Raw genomic sequence first — 10,875 nt, 5'->3', positions numbered from 1 at the left:
CAAAATTGCCACTTTGATCCAAAAAGGTTTGGACTAGCACCACAAGTCCAAAGTTTTGATTTTGTTGCGATTTTGGTCCGATTTGATATGATTTTTTTTAAATGACGAGTGTGCCCTTCATTTTGCCTTTTCTTTATTTTTTTTAATTACTTTAATGTTTTCTGCTTAAAAGGAAAATAAAAATAAAATTAAACCCTCAACCCACCCTCTCACTCTTAGCTTACTAACACTCTCCCTCTCTCTTTTCATTTGCTACCGGAGCACCACTGTTGGTGCCACGCATTTCACCGGAGCAACCCATTTAGCCGGAGCACCACCATTGGTGTCACCCATTTAGCTACCGCCTAACAACTCAAAACCACCGCCACTCTAATATGCAACTCGAAGAACGAAGGTCCGACTCCATCTTCCTTAGAAAACCCCAGGTTTCCACCACCAATTGGGAACCCTGACCCTAGCCGCCGCTAAATCTAAACCATGACGAACGATATGGCGAGGTAGGGAGGCCCTAAATGACCGATTAGAGCGACAATTTTGAACAAATCTCCATCGTCTTTCCAAATCCGACGAGAAGGTGACACCAGACTATGGTGGTGCTGGCATCGTCATCCACAAAATCGCTGGGGCGCTGTAAAGATGTTGCAGATTTGGAGCTTCGGAGGGGGTTGAGGTACCGGCGATGACACCACCCTTTAAGTTTTTTGAAACCCTAGTCGGTTCGTGTGTGTTCTTGTATATATCAGATTTCTTATTTTGTGTATAAAATCTTCAATAGATGTATGTTTTTGGCATTAGAAAATCTTTAGGTTTTGTATGTGTTGTTATATCTTAAATTTCAGAATTTTGTCTGTGTATTCATCTGGAGAAGAGAGTGGTGTTGTTGACCGGAAAATCGAGGGTGGTGGCGGTCATAACCGGTGGTGCTTCCATGGGTTGACCGGAGTCGACATTACTAACCGGTGGTGGTAGTTTTACCGAAGGACGACGAAGAATAGGGAAGAAGGGGTCTAGAAGCAGGGAACATAATAGAAGAGGGGAGGGTTTAAGGGTTTAATTTTATTTTTTATTTTTCTTTTAATCAGAAAAACATTAAAGTAATTTTAAAAAAATGAAAAAATGAAAAAAAAATGAAGGTCAAACTCGTCATTTACAAAAACTCAAAACAAATCGGGTCAAACTCGCAACAAAATGAAAACTTTGGATCTGTGGTACTAGTCCAAACATTTTTGGACCAAAATGACAATTTTAGCAAACCACAGGGACCATTTGTGCAGTTTAGTCTATTATAAATAAATATATACAAAATGTAACTTACATTTTCTCTCACAAATTTACTGTAGCTAAAAGTGCTACATAAAATACATAGCTTACAAGCCTGATTTGTGGTTCAAATATGTTGTCGCCACTCGCCACACATCTTTCAATTGTTTTGAATTGAACTTAAAGAATTGGTCCTTACAGTTTTGTATTCTATTCTTAAATTATCCGCCTTGTCCGTTTTCTTTCAACTTTTACCTTTACAACTAACTTAACTTGTCATTTGCAACCTTTTTCCTTTTTTATTGGTTTTTTACCCTTATATTCCATAAGTTATTTCTCCTTCTCCACAATACCCTTTTTATTTTTTTACTTGCCATTTGCATCATTATAACTTTTTTTTTTCATCTTTTTTCCTGAAAATCTATATTTTTGTAAATACAATTTACAAGACCGGTATATACAATAGTATCGGCCTATATATTTTGCTAGCAACAAATACAACGATACACACATTTTATCAATACAATTGTTAAATTAAATTAAAAAACAAATTAGTAGGCAAAAAACTAGATATAAATTGTATAAAATAGTTCATAAACTCTTCTCAAATTTACTTATAATGCTTATTATGATACTTCTTTTTACATTTATGGCCTCTACATTCTTATGGATTATTCATAAACAATCTAACTTACAAAAATAGTCCCTAAAATCTTTTTAACTTTTGATAATTCATATAACGTTTCATTTCTTTTAAACTTTTTGTGTTTTCTAAAGTTGTAATATACACAAGAAAACCACAAGTAAGAACCCGCAACAAAGTGGGGGATCAAATACTAGTTTTATAACTTCTACAACTTTTTTCCGTTAATATTATTTATGTGTTCATTGTAACATGTGGCTAGTAACTTAGAATAATGTTTGGAGGGAGTTGAGGAGACAAAGGTGTTCGGCATCCTTGTTGTTGGCCTCCGCATACCGATGCATACTGTCTCACCTTCTTAGCAAAGTAAGAAAATATGCATTATTCAGCCCCTACAAGCCGAGCCTCTCTCCTCTTGACAAAGGTTTGGCACATGTCGACAAGGATTTGGACCTAAAAACGTAATGAGACAACTCAGAAAAGGATTTGTCCATCCAACTTCACCTTAACTTCACCTTACCTAATTTGTTTTACCTACTACAAGAATAATAGGCAATAGCGGCGACACTTTTAGCGGCGACATTAAACAAACGCGTTTTGTCGCCGCTAAAAGTGTCCGTCGCCGCTAAAGGCTTATGTTGGCAATCCGCGTCATTTCAACTATAACCGTCGATTTAGGCGATGTTCCAACGACTAGGAGGACGTAGAAAATCCCGCATTGTCTTCCCTCCGGTTTGTCGCCGCTAAAGGCTATCCGTCGCCGCTATTGCCTGTTCTGGCGATCCGCGTCATTTCAACCTCAGCCATCGATTTAAGCGATGGTCCAACGACGTAGGAAACCCCATATTGTTTTCCCTCCGATGTGTCACCGCTAAAGGCTGCCCGTCGCTGCTAAAGAGCGTCGTCAACAAAATCTGCTTCGTCTTCACTTTCTTCCCTGATCTTCTGTTTCTTCTTTCTTCTCTCTGCTCACCACCGTCGATCTCATCATATTTTCACTGAATTCTTCGATATTCACCCCTCTTCCTCTCAATTTTTCCCATTTTCATTTCCTTTTCTCTTCTCCGTACTAAATTTGTCTTGGTTGTCGGAATTTTGAGATCCCCCACCGTTCTCTCCGGAGTTTACTGCCACCACCACTGTTCATGACGAAATTTTGATAATTTTGATATTTTAGATATGTATTTGTATGTGTATTTGTTTTTGTAGATGTGGATATGTATTTGTATGTATATGTGTATCTTGAGTGTATTTTATGTATGTATATGTGTTTTTCTATGATGATTTATATGTATATGTGTATTTTGTATGTGAATTATGTATGTGTATGTGTTTTTATATGCAAATGTGTATTTTATGTGTGTATTTGTATGTATAAAAATACATATAAATAGCAGTGACACCTTTAGTGGCGACAAATAGTATTAACAGCAACACACCTTTAGCGGCGACTCACTTTTAACGTCGAAATAAGGCAATAGTGACGACCAGTGGAGCATTAGTCACGAACCAACAACAGAGACCCTTTAGCGGCGACAAATCGCCGCTAATACTTGAATTTCTTGTAGTGCCTGAATAAAAAAAGAAAAAAAAACAGGTATATTTGAACTCGTCAACCCAGCTGAACCAACCAAAGTTCCAGATCCAATTATAGCCTCACAAATTTTTTGTTTAGAATTTTAGTTCAATTTATACTATTTTACGGTTCTTATCCTAAAGATGGACGTAGGAATATGCAACAGTAAGTCCATCAATAACTTATTTTTCCTAAATTCTCACCAATATGGTCAGTTTATTTTGTTTTCACTACGTTTCCGAGTTTCCGGGTTTAGATTCGGTTTTACGATGTAAAGTAAACCTAAAACTATTTTTTTTTAAACCACCTCAGTTCCTTATATTATATAAAGCTGAAGATGGCTCATGTTTTGATCCCACAAATTATGTGGGACTCAAAGCTATAGTTTTAATAATGTCCCGTTATTTTAAGGTCTAATACGAAAAATAAAAATGAACCCTTATATATATATATATATATATATATATATATATATATATATATATATATATATATATATATATATATATATATATCACACGAATGGTTTCTATGGTTTAGAGTAATTTGCGTATTTGGTCCCTAATTTATTTTTTAACTCGGAAGGTCTCTATTGTTTGTTTTGGTTACGTGCTTAGTCTCTGTCTTACCTAAAAAGACTATTTGTGTCATTGATTTTTTAATTTAATTAAATAAACATACCTCCAACCTCACTCCCTCACCTTACCTTACATAACCCACTATTTTTCCCTATTTAAATAATAGTCTTTTTAGGCAAGACATGGATCAAACGCGTAACAAAAACAAACAATAGGGACCATGCGCGTAACAAAAACAAACAATAGGGACCTTCCGAGTTAAAAAAATAAGTTAGGGACCAAACGCGCAAATTACCCAAACCATAAGAACCATTCGTGTAATTTACTATATATATATATATATATATATATATATATATATATATATATATATATATATATATATATATATATATATATATATATATATATATATATATATATATATACACAAATTTCATTAATACTATGATAAATCATTAAACGCTATAAAAACAACTAAAACAAAAGAATGATAATATGATATGTAATCTTACATAGTTACATAAATTATGTCTCTTTTAGCATTTTTGGAAGACTCGAATATGGGATCGGAATGGCAGACTTGCACAACACTTGACTAATTGAGTATTTTTATTTAATAAGTGAAATTAGAATTGAAATATGAAACATTGAAACTTACAGAAAAATATACGAATCGAGTTACAGAAGAAAAAAAAGGTAGTTTGCATTTGTAAATTGCCAGGAAAAAGAAAATTGAAATTGTGTTTCTATGTGTGAATTGCGTTTGCAACTTGCCGACAAAGGGCTAAAATAATAATAATAATAAAATAAATAAATAAATAAATAAGAACTTAGTTTGATAATTCCAAACTCATGAATTGGGTTAGATAAAAGGGAGAAAAAACGTAATGGAACGACCTTATGAATTAGTTAATGGGAGAGTTAACAAAGAAATATAAAGTGAAACTCATTGGTGAAAAGGCAAAAGTATATGAAATGACTGTCAAAATATTTTTACAAATTTGTTTTGCATCTTATAGAATTTTAGCTGTGTTGCAATTATCTGGCTGTCATCATATAGATTTGGATTAGGATTATATTTATTGTTTTCTAGTTTCTAGTCTCTTAGATATTATCTTTTCTTTGCTTGTTTATGAGGCCTATATTCTTGTATTAAACCTTTGCCATTGTGCGTAATCAATGATGAGAATCTCGGAGAGAACTCCGATTTTAGTATAAATTCTGTTTTCTTATTAGTTTTGTGAATTTGCTCAGTTTGTAATGTTGATTACAAAATTTCCAACTTTTCTTATTTATATTATTAGAACTTGTTTTTTTTTTCTTTGCACAACTTCGTATACATATTTTTTCAACCATTACTTTTTATAAATATTTCAGATTTTTTACAACTTTGAGTTATTATTATTTTTTTAAAAATTAATATTTAGTACAATTTTTCTTTGCGCAACTTTTTATATTTGTTTTACAACTTTCTTCGGGGAACTCGTAAAATAAAGATATCAACCATGAAAAAGAGATAATTTTTCTTTCTACTAAAGTAGATCGCTATTGTTAATATAATAATAAAAAAAAATGTTGGCGAAACATGAGGGTGAGAACTCGAATATTTCTAATGCTTTTTTTTCCAAATACAGTATACAAATGTGACATACATTATGCGCAACTTTGTGAAATCCCTTTTTGAAATAACTTGAGCTAAATAGGTTCTAAAATACAATATACAAGTGGCAAAAAGTCCCATGAAGATTAGAAGCTTTCTTGGATGATCATGTTACTACCAACGTTTCATAAAGAACTTTTCAAGAATTATGGGTCCTTCGACTTCTTTCCCTTACAAAGATGTGAAGTACAAGTGGATAGAAAATCTAAATGAAGCATTTGAGGAACAAAAGAAAAGATTATTTGAAGCTCCTATCCTTACATTATCGGACAGTATAGAAGACTTTGTAGTGTATATTGATGATTTAGGGACGGGTCTAGGGTGTGTTCTTACCCAGAGATGCAAAGTAATAACATATGCATCAAGACAAACTAAAGGTAGAAAATACGGATCATCATGGGAAAGAAAATACGGTGGTGGATGCCTTGAGGAGAAAAGAAATGAAAGAGCCAAAAAGAGAAAGGGCATGAAGAATAGAATTAGTTGTTGGAAATGGTGTTTAAAGGTAATTAACTATTTATAATATTTATAATAACAATAGAGTCCTTTTGAGTTTCCCTCATATTAATAAACTAATTTCTCCTAAATGCTTTTAAGCATTTAGAAGAAATTAGTTTATTAATATAACATGGCTTGATAAATTAGCTAGAAACTATTTTGGAATTAGTATGGAATTAATTAATTTAAAGGGCTTAAATGCTAATTAATTAATAGTTAATTAATTGGAATATTACAAAAAAACGTAGACGGATTACTTGAGCCAAATTTTAGGCTTATCTCATAAGCTTTTGGAGTTGCTTTGGGACTAAGCAATTGTAGCTTATAAATAGGATGTTAGGGATCAAACCCTATTGATCATCCATTGGATTTGAAATTTTGGCCTTCTCCTTCTTCCACTCTTGAGGATGATTTTTTAACCCTCTCTAGGGTTTGTAGATTTTAATCATCCGATCTAGTTTTCTTTTATTATTTTTATTTTTATTTATTTATTTTTTTTTTGGTAATCCTAGTTATGATACCATTAGAGGGATTCTCGTTTGGGTCTTCTCATCCAAGCGACATAGGAAGAATAAGATCTCATGCAATGATATCATTGGCATCAAAAGAGGTATGTACTTTTTCTCATCTCTTAGTAGTTGAAGTAATAACATGAAACTTAGATCCTCTATCGTGCATTAACACATGAGAATTAATGTTATGGTTTTACTGCACATAATCATGTGTTCAGATATAGAAAATATATTAGAGATATTAGAGCCTTAGTTCAAGATTACACTATTTAATCCAATTTTATTTGAATCTTGATTGTTTATTAGTTTTTTTTCAATTTTACATTATTAGGGTTAGAAAGTATGATTTTTGTTTACGATTGGTTATCTGTTTAGCTTGTGATGTAAGCAACGGTTTAATAACCATAACCCTATAAAAAGAAATTGAAAAAGAAACCTAGAAATCATGTGAGAACAATGCACCTCCTCTAGGGTGCGGTGCGCCTTGCTCGATCTTTGTCCAAATGGAACCCTAACTTGCTGTGCAAGTTTCCTAACTTGTCTTGCAAGAAACCAATCTTAATTAATAAGGTTTTAAGTCATATTTGGTCACTTTATTTTTAGTTTTTGTTCATTTGGTCACTTAACTCTATTAGGTCTATTATTGTTTTGTGTCAAATGTGTGCTATTAAAGTTTAGTTTATTCTGAATGGGCATGTCCATGATCGGAATTATTGTGATAGTCTTAGTCCATAAATAGTGTGCATGTGACATTTACTGTTACGCCTTTTTGAAGCAAGTACAGAGTAGTTCCTCCTTGAGAAGTATTCTATTGCTGTAAATAATAATCATTCGACACACTTTTGATCAATACTGTTTTTCGTCTTCAATTCATTTTGCAAATATAGAATCTATCGATCTTTATTTTTCTCACAAACTTGTTTTAAGTTTTAAAATGTCAATTAACTTCTAATTTTTTGCCAACATGGTCACTACGACCGGAAATAATAGGTTATCATTTTTTTTTGTCTATCTAAGGTCATCAAATTTTCTTTTGTTGGCTATTCCAGGTGACTAAACATTTTTTAAGCGATCATTGTCATTAAACTTTTGAAATTGTGATCATTCAGTTTTATATTTTTTTTCCACGATTCATTTTTATAACTTTATTTTTTTTACTTTCGTTGTTACAGTTTATATTTCATAATTCGTTTTTCTGTCTGCAAATTTATTGTATTTTTTCATTTTTCTTACAATATATTTTTACAACTTAACATTTATTTTTTAATTTACTTTCTTGTTTTTCCAAAATTCATTTTTACAACTTTTTTTTTTCTTTTTTTTTTATATTTTTTCATAACAAGTTTTTAGAGTTTCATATATTTGTTTAGCCAATTAAGTGTCAATACCGAACTATATAATTATTAACCCAAGTGATAATCCTAGAACTATTTATTGCTCGCACATCCAATAACATTGCATAATTAGAAACTTTCTTATATGGAAGTTTACATATTAAAACGTAACAATACCTTACATATGTTTCTCAAAGAAAAAAAACATCATTCTTTTTTTATTTTTGTTGTTGGTGTTTTTGGAGTACTAAATTTTTGTTTTGTTTTGTTATTGGCATTATGGTTCCAAAATATGATTATTTTTTGTCAATTATTATTCAACTTTATAACAAGTATTATGGATACCGTAAGTTATGTAATTATCATTTTTTTTATGTCAGAAACATATATAGGATATTGTTATTTGTCTAATAAATAAACTGTCAGAACTCAGATGAAAAAGTTGCTAGTTATGTAATGTTACTAGATGCGTTGTAACGCCCTGATTTTTAGGTAATAATTTAAATAAAAACATTTTTGGGTTTTGGCCCTACTCAACGAGTTGGTTTTCCTACTCGTCGAGTAGCAACGGGTCGGATCGCGAATTAAGTGGCCTACTCGGCGAGTCCTTTGTTGGACTTGGCGAGTAGGAGCTGGAGAGTGAAACCCTAAGTTCCGGGGTTTGCATCCCTATTTAAAGAAGCTCAAGCCTCTCTCAGTTCTTTTGTAGCCCCCTTTGCATCTCTATCTCGTGTGTGTGTGCGCCCTTTGTGTGTTGAAGTTTGAGAGAGGATTTTTGGTGGAAAATTTTGGTGAATCAAGTGATTTTGGCAAGGAGCTAGTAAGAGATCCGATTTCTTCTTCTATGGACATCTCTTGGGAAGGTAATTGACTATTTCCCTCAGTTATTTCAGTTAGACCTCATCTTTGAATGAGTTTTAGGGTTTTTGAAAGGGGATCAAGTTGGTATAGCAATCTATGGGTTAGATCTGAAGTTGTAACTTCAGATCTGGACCCCCTTTGGATTATTTGAGCATAAAGTTCCAGCTTTAGTCGAGTGTAAGGTCCCCTTGGTCCATGAGCACCCATTAAGGGCTTGGTTTTGGCATTTGGAGCTTGTAAGGCAATTCATGCACGTAAAGTTTGAAACTTTACGTGATAAGTAGGCTTAAGAAAGCTAGATCTACAATTTGGGACCTTGCCATGGCTTATAGACGTCTGCATGTTAAGTTGACTGAAGGAACTCGGCGAGTTGCAAAGCCGACTCGACGAGTCATATGAAGATATGCATTGGACCCAACGAGTTGGATGAACAACTCGACGAGTCAGTTGAAGGAAGCCGTGAACTCGACGAGTAGGTTGAACAACTCGGCGAGTTAGATAAAGTCGGTCATGAAACTCGACGAGTTGAAGAGCAACTCGACGAGTTGTATGAGTTTTAGCCAAGGACATGGTTGCATGTATACCCGTCGAGTTGCAAGGAGGAAACTCGACAGGTGGCCTTGAGACCTGATCAGGATTCGAAGGAACTCGACGAGTCACCCTGATGACTCGGTGAGTTGGTGTGTGCTTCAAAGACTCGGCGAGCCGGCGAGTGTACTCGGCGAGTGGAGGTCAACATGAACTGTTGACCTTGACCAAGGACTTTGACCTTGATCAGGGATTGACTAGTAGGTTATGGGGTGTCTCATAAGAGTAAGAACTTATGAGTATATTGTGCTATGGTTATAGGTGGTGGAGCCGGTGTCAAGTGATCTGATAGTTGGAGTTCGCATTTCTATCGACATCTGCGAGGTGAGTCATCCCCACTATATCGATAGGGTCTACGGCACCAAGGCCGACCCTTTATGGTTTAAATCCTGGGTTAGGATGGTTGTTTTGTTATTGCCATGTTAGATTTCATCCTGGTTTAGGATGGGTGTTATTTTATTGCTTGCTAGAATTTATCCTGCTTAGGATGGTTGTTATACTAGAGATCGGTAGTTACGGTATGCTGCATAAGATTCTGATCTGTTGGATTGGAATCAGGATAGATAGTATGTTATGCTTATATGGCCAGTATATGATAGTATGCGTACATGGTTAGTTACTTGTTGGCTGGGTTGAGGCGGTCCTGCTTTGTGTTGAAGGCCAACACACCCTCTGAGCGGTCCGGGGAGACTGTAGGCCCACGCGGCGGACCAGTCATGCCGAAGGCTCGGGATAGATTCAAATAGACTGTAGGCCCAGTAGGGCGGACCAGTCCGGCCGATGGGCCAGTATGTATGTTGTTTGATTGTTCGTATGGCTATGGTTTCTGTTAGTGTGTTATTGGTATTTTGGGGATAGCTCACTAAGCCCTCGGGCTTACAGTTTTCAGTTTATTATTTCAGGTACTTCAGGAGAGAGAGGGAAGGCGAAGGCGTGACCGTACCGCTCCTTATCCTTATGATCTATTTTGGGACACTCTGATGATAAATGAATTGGAAATTTCTTGTAAAAACAAATACTATTTGACTCTTTTGTTAGAATTAAAAGTTTAAATTTGGCGTAAATTTATGGTTGTTACAAGTTGGTATCAGAGCCTTGGTTTGAGCGAATTGGAGGAACACTCGTGTGAATCCAGTCTCAAACCGAGGAGATTTTTTGTGGAAATAAGTTTTAAAAATGGTTTTCAAAATAAAGGATGGAGGATGCAGAAGGTACGATCAGCTGGAGCCTGTAAGTAAGCCCCAAAATACCATACAATTATTTGACATTCTGATATGATTAGAACAGCATGCTAGTGCTAGGCTAGGTATTTTAGGAATCGCATGATAGATTGGCCTGATTGTATGATACCTATTAGCCTAG

This window comes from Lactuca serriola, chromosome 5, assembly GCF_051521515.1.
Source record: "Lactuca serriola cultivar US96UC23 chromosome 5, Lser_US96UC23_V15, whole genome shotgun sequence".
Lineage (NCBI taxonomy): Eukaryota > Viridiplantae > Streptophyta > Magnoliopsida > Asterales > Asteraceae > Lactuca > Lactuca serriola.
The sequence above is the reverse complement of the archived record's forward strand: the minus strand, read 5'-3'. Positions refer to the sequence as shown.